Source organism: Ochotona curzoniae, unplaced genomic scaffold, assembly GCF_017591425.1.
Source record: "Ochotona curzoniae isolate NIBS_2020 unplaced genomic scaffold, NIBS_Ocur_1.0 scaffold_3890, whole genome shotgun sequence".
NCBI classification, from domain to species: domain Eukaryota; kingdom Metazoa; phylum Chordata; class Mammalia; order Lagomorpha; family Ochotonidae; genus Ochotona; species Ochotona curzoniae.
In genome coordinates this window covers 42,945,580-42,951,968 of record NW_024467115.1, presented here as the reverse complement: position 1 = coordinate 42,951,968, position 6,389 = coordinate 42,945,580, and positions in this window count along the sequence as shown.

Below are 6,389 nucleotides of genomic sequence, written 5' to 3'. Positions count from 1 at the left end.
GCCCTAACTTCCCAGGCGAACCTACAGCAAGCCCAAGACGCATTGAGCTTGACAGTTTGGGAAAGTATTTCAGGAAAGGTTGATGGCATGGGGGCCCACTGCATGTGAGTGCACACAGACACAGGCTGATAAAACAAATCCTCTGCAAACACATTCTACTGTTCCTGAGAAAGTAAGGCTGACACAGAACACAGCCCAAAGCACAAAAGCCAGGACCAGTTGCCCAGAGGGTAGACCCAAGAGCCACAAAAGACTGTGGTTGAAGCAACCTTCAGCAGCATATAAATCAGCTTACATACACAATGCACGTCGAATTATCACTGAGAGAATTATGAATGCCCATGTGAATGTCAATGATGGCATTTATAATAAAATACATAATATAAACAAAAACTCATGTGTATTTTTGAGATTATCACAAAACAAAGTGTACTTTGCAAAAGCATTCTTAAACTATAAAGTTCTCCACAAATATTTGCTGCCATTTCATTGAAATGAACAGTATCAGACATGTCATTTAAGAAAAGTGTCTGACTCACTTAGGAAAAGTCATATTGTATTTCCCAATATCTTAAACTAATTTACTTGTAAATAAGTAATTACAGGTTGGTTTTGTTAGTATGAAAATGAATGTAATGCAAAGTTACGGTAAAGTAAGTCCCATCTTGTCATTCAAATTTATCAAAAAAAGGGCTAAAGAACATAAAATACTGGGTACATTAAAATGTGTACAAAGACCAGACCATTCTTTCTATAATTTGGTTGTACTTCCACCATATTCCAAGAGGTCTCTGTGACTACACTAGGAAAACACAAATATAATGAAGAAAATATTAAACTCTTTTGAATAGGGCAGGGATTTTCAGAGACACAGAAACATATTTTTCCCAGAGCACAGGCCGCATGTCTTCTGAGAACATAGTCTGTTGTCTTGTCTTGGCAGCACTACTTCTGAACAACACCAGTAGCTTTTTATGAAACCAATACTGAAGGCATGGATTAGTTCCTATGTTTTAGGGGAGGCAAGTCAGAACACCTTCTGGGGGTGCTGATCTATTTGGATGATCTCAAACCACACATGAAGAGATTACCTTGTGTAGCGCAGATCTGAATGACCTTCTAAAGCTTGAGCTGCTTTCTGGTTGATAAGAACAGCTTTTTTTTCGTTAATCCTCGACACAGAAAACGACACAGCCTGTGCGCCTGGTGAGATTTGAAGCCAAATCAGGCAGCACCAGGAACTCCACCGTAGCCAAGGCAACTTGCTGTTATGATGCAAGGTTCCAAGGCTCATGCCATAACTGACAGTCTGCCATATTGACTTCTTATATTTAAGTCCCTTTTAATTTTTAAAAATAGGTAATTATCAAATCACATGTGATCTGGGAAACCCCCAAGGACTTTGTTTTTAATTCAGTTTTACAATTGACCCAAACTGGAATACAATTTTATATCCATATATTTCAACTCACTCTCTACTTCTCTGGGAAATACTTAGGGCTGGGTAAATTCATAAAGGAATGAGGCCTCTTTTACTTTCACAGTCTAACATTAGGGAATATTGCTGATCTAGCCTTTTCCTGGCTTGCAGATCGCCACCTTCTGTGCCTTCACACGGCAGTGAAGGAAAATGCTATGAGGGCTTCAACAGAGACATTTTGTGGGGACACAAAAGTGGTCATCTACTTTTGTTTATTATCGTCAACATTGACCTTTGTCCCCTGAGTACCAAACAGAAGAAATAGTATAAAGTGATAAAAAAATAGTATAAAGTGATTAAAAAATAGTATAAAGTGTTTCTCTGCCAGAAGCAATATTTCCCCTCAAGTTTCTCTGTGAATGATCAAAGTTCATATATTAATTAGCTGGTGTGAAATCTCTTTTATTTACCATGTGTATCACATAGGGAAAAACAGTTGTTTTCTAGAAATATTTCTAAGTCTTGGTTTGTAAAATAAAGGAAACACCTCAGAGGATTCTGCCATAATTGCAAATAAATAAATAATAAAGTAGCATCACAGAAAAGACAGTATGGAGACGGGCTTGGCATAACCATTTAAATCATCATCTTTGCAAACAGCATTTCAAATCAGTGTGCTGTTGCTGGGTGTGAGCGAGATCATGCCAGATATGTCTAAGTTTATTAAGGAGTCTTTATTAACCAAGTTGGTGATAACAGGGCCCACCAGAAATAGCAAGTCACAAGTCCACATGGCAATCCAATCAATCATAACCCCAAGAGGAACAAATGGTCATTACCCTCAAGTCCATTCATTACGCTGAAGACCCATGTCCCAGCTTCCCCAATAATATAAGTTATCTTAAGAGACATGCAACGAATAACCTGGAGGTACTTCATTGCTATTTTCATTGTCCCACCCAAACAGTAAACAGAGGATGAGGAATACAGACATACCTGACCTCACAGGTACTGGGGAGGCCAAGAGTCAGAGTGCCAGACCAACAGAAGCACAAGACCAAGATGGTGAGCACCTTCCTATCGTGGGCCTTTATAGCGGCTTGTGAGGGGAGTGGTTACACAACAATGCAATACCACCCCTCTCAGGTGACAGGTCAGAGTCACAGGTGGGCGAGAGGGAACACCTAGGTGGTAGGGGAATGACTCCCAAGCTCGTGACCCTGAACTAGCTGCCTATTTTACCACAGTGTCAGTTCTAGTCTTGGCTGTTCCATTTCCAATCCAGCTCCCTGCTAACATATGTGAGGAGGCAATGAGGACTGATCCAGATCCTTGGGCCTTCTCCCATGTGGGAAACCATGATGGAGTTCCTGGTTCCTGCCTTCTACCTGGCCCAGCTCTGCTTATTGAAGCCATCTGAGAAGTGAATCAGAAATTGAAAGATCCCATTCTTATTTATGTCTTTATCTATTTATTTACATGTTTATTTTAGTTCCATAGGCTTTGGGTTTTCCTTTCCCCTCCTCCCCAAATCCCCTTCCCATTCTCTCTTTGATGCTCCCTCTCTCTTTCAAATTTGAAAGACACACATGATGGTTACTGCAGTTACAGGAAGTGGGTGGACACCACAGTGACCTCAGCCAGAGATCTGGCACATCCCGAAGGCAGCCAAGCCACATATGGGCCAATGATGGACAAAGGCCAACATTCCTTGCCCTACCAGGGCCCAAGGAGGGCCAATGCCAGCACCCACGTCAGAAGGGGTATGAAACCTTGTCTCCACTACCCAGCTTGTCTGTCCCACTTGCGGTCCTCTTCTCCCGTTTGTTCCTCTGCCGCAAGGGGTAAGGCCCAGCAACAGATTTCTCATAATGAAGGTCTGTTTGTACTTGATTGGTTCTTCTTTCTTGGGTAGTTGGCAAAGCTAACAACAAACACGTATGCACACATAACGTGGCCCATGGCACAGTGATTTGTTATTACCATTAGTTGTTTCTGTAGCAGGTATGAAATCTTTGCTTTTGAAAATACCAAATGGTTACACCTGGCGTGATAGCCTAGTGCTTAAAGATTTCACCTTGCATGTGCTGGAATCCCATATGGGCACCGGCTTAGCTTGTATCCCGGAGGCCCCACTTACCATCCAGTTCCCTGTATGTGGCCTTAGAACCCTGCATCTGTGCAGGAGACCCAGAAGAGGCTTCTGGCTCCTGGTTCCTGGCTTGGGACCAGGCTGAAGCCAGGAGCCAGAGGACTCCCAGATGGCACTTGGGGCACCCTTCCCGGGTGTATTAACAGGAAGCTTAATTGTAAGCTAAGCCCAACACTCCCAACCCCAGGCACCCTCACAGCAAGTAGGGCCCTATGCTCCCTGATGACCCACACCTGGGACACTCAGAAAACAGCCCTGGGCTGGCAGAACCATGTCAGGTATCTAGGAAGAAGCTCTTCTTGTTTCATAGGAGCACTTACCAGGCCATGGGGGCAGGTGGAGAGTCTCGGGCAGGAAGGTTCACCCTGGTAGCCATCCTCCAAGGGTACTGAGGTCTACAGTGGCAGCCATGGTTTTCTCCAGCTGTAGCAGCAGCTCTTGAGGCTATGGTGAGAATGCACCAGTGTCCACTCTCTGGAACTCAGGGTTTGCAATGACACAGACCGGCACCTCTGCAAAGTGGCTGATGTCAAACGCAGCCTTCCGGTAGCCCAGCCTGGTGCTCCTTCTGCCCGCTGCCCCAGAACAAGGAGCCTCCTTTCAGTGATGACCTTGAGGAAATGATAAAACTCTTTACCTTCATGATGACCTGAACCAGAACGAAAGGCCAGTCAGTCATGTGGTCACTGTTAGACAGCACAGGATCCCAGCAAAGGCCCAGTGAGCAGAGGCACCGAGAGGTGAGATAGCAATCCAGGAGGTTCAAGTCACACAGCCTGCGCGCCTCCCGAGACAGGCAGCTGGCCTTGGATTAACCCTCACACATAGCTGATGACTGCCTGCCTCTTGGGCTTTACAGGCTCATCCTACCCACAGTGGTGGGCTATTGACACGGATCCTTCTCATACCCTGAGTCAAGTCCCTGCAAGCTTCAGCCACAAACCCCTTCCTGTGCTCCTAGTTCAGCCCAGCAACCCTTGGCCATGAACCCCCTTCCATGCTCCTAGTTCAGGCCCAGAAAGCCTCAGCCCAGGCCCCTGGGTCCCCTGGCAGTGGTGGTGCCAGGTTGGCATCAAATCCCTCCACTTGCTGATCTTCAGCTGCATGGCACAGAGCTCCTGTTGTAGAAAGCACCACATGAAAGCTAGGTTGCAGCCACTGACTCAGTTGTGCTTGGTGGAGATGTTGTCATCCTGGAAGGGCCAGGCAGTGATCCACAAGTCTGCTATAGGTGCACCAGGTGCCAGCCCAGCTGGGGAGAGGGGTATGGGCCGCATCAGTACACTCCCAGAAGTTAAGATCATCTCAGTCCATAGCTACCCAGATGAGCCCAGGGCAGGAGCAGGGCCCAGGGATGGGGTGGTGGTACCACTCATTGTCTCTGGTACCCTGCCCCCTGTCCTGGTTCTTCAGGGAGCCACTAGGAGCTGTAACAGGGACTACAGTCAGCAAGAGCAAAGAGTGCAGGGTGGGGTGGGGGGGATAGGGCAGGGTTAGGGATAGAGCAGGGTACCGCTGCCTCACCAGGCTGTGCACCTGATGGTGCCACCTGCTGGACACAAACACCATCAGTCCAGACTGCTGGGTCATCTTGAGGGTGGGGGGGGGACCACAGTGCTGATGCATGGGGTGCAAGTGAGCATCCCAGAGCATGGAGGAGGGGAGGTCACATCGTAGGGCAGGACACTGTGGCCGTCCCACAGAGACTCAGCTTGTTAGAACCACTATACAGACCATCTGTGGGTGTTATTCACTCTATGGACATCACATCCATGTTACAGCCAGGACACAGACCAGCTGTGGGTGCTATTATATTGTATGTAAGTCACATCGATCTACCATACCCAAAACTGAACGTTTTCGACAACGATTGTGCTCTCAACAGCACAATTCATTTCTTTTTCAGATCTATTCTATTTTATTTGAAAGGCAGAGTTCTAGAAAGAACTAGACAAAGATCTTCTACCTGCTGGCTCACCCCCTTAAATGGCCGAACTGAAGCAAGCTGAGGCAATCTGAAGCCAGGAGCCAAAAGGCCAGTTGCTTTCTGCACGTGGTTCTCCCACATGGGTTTAGGAGACCAAGGCTTGAGTCATCCTGTACTGCTTCCCCAGGCACTTGAGCAGGGAGCCGGATCAAAACCAGAGCCTGGGGAACAAACCAGCACCTACATGGATGCCAAGGCTGCAGGCAGTGGTCTAGTCGACTATAACCATAGTGCCTCACCCACCATCAATTCAGTGTGAGGAAGAACGGAAGTATTTAGTTTTAAAAGACATATGGATCTGAATGGCTGAGCAAGAGCAAAAATACTGCAGCAGCTGGTTACAACTGTTGGGGTTGGGCCAGTCCAAAGCTCAAGGGGTCTCCAGTCCTGGTGCAGGCACAGGCTCTAGGACCACCTTATGCTGCCTTCGGGGCCACAACAGGAAGCCCCAGGGACACCAACAGGGACACGGCCTCCTGGGTGACTACAACAGCAAGGCCGCTCCCCGGGGCGGGGTCCGGGTGGGAAGGATCCCAGTCAGGCCAGCCACCTCTGGCTTTCCTCCCTGAGCAGCGGCGGAGCTGCGCTAGCTGCCTGAGGAGGCCCCGCTGCATGGCAGACCGGCTCCCGCTTCCGCGCGATCTAAGACCCGTGGCAACGGGACTCCCTGCCGTGAATAACAGACCTCAAAGACCCAATGTCTCCACTCTGTCTCCGGCAACCACTTCCCCAACACGCGATCCCGGAAGAATGTTACAAACCTCCCGTGACGGAGCGGAAGTCGGCCTGCAGGCCTCCTCCCACCAGGCTCCAGTCCTCCAGCCGTGTTC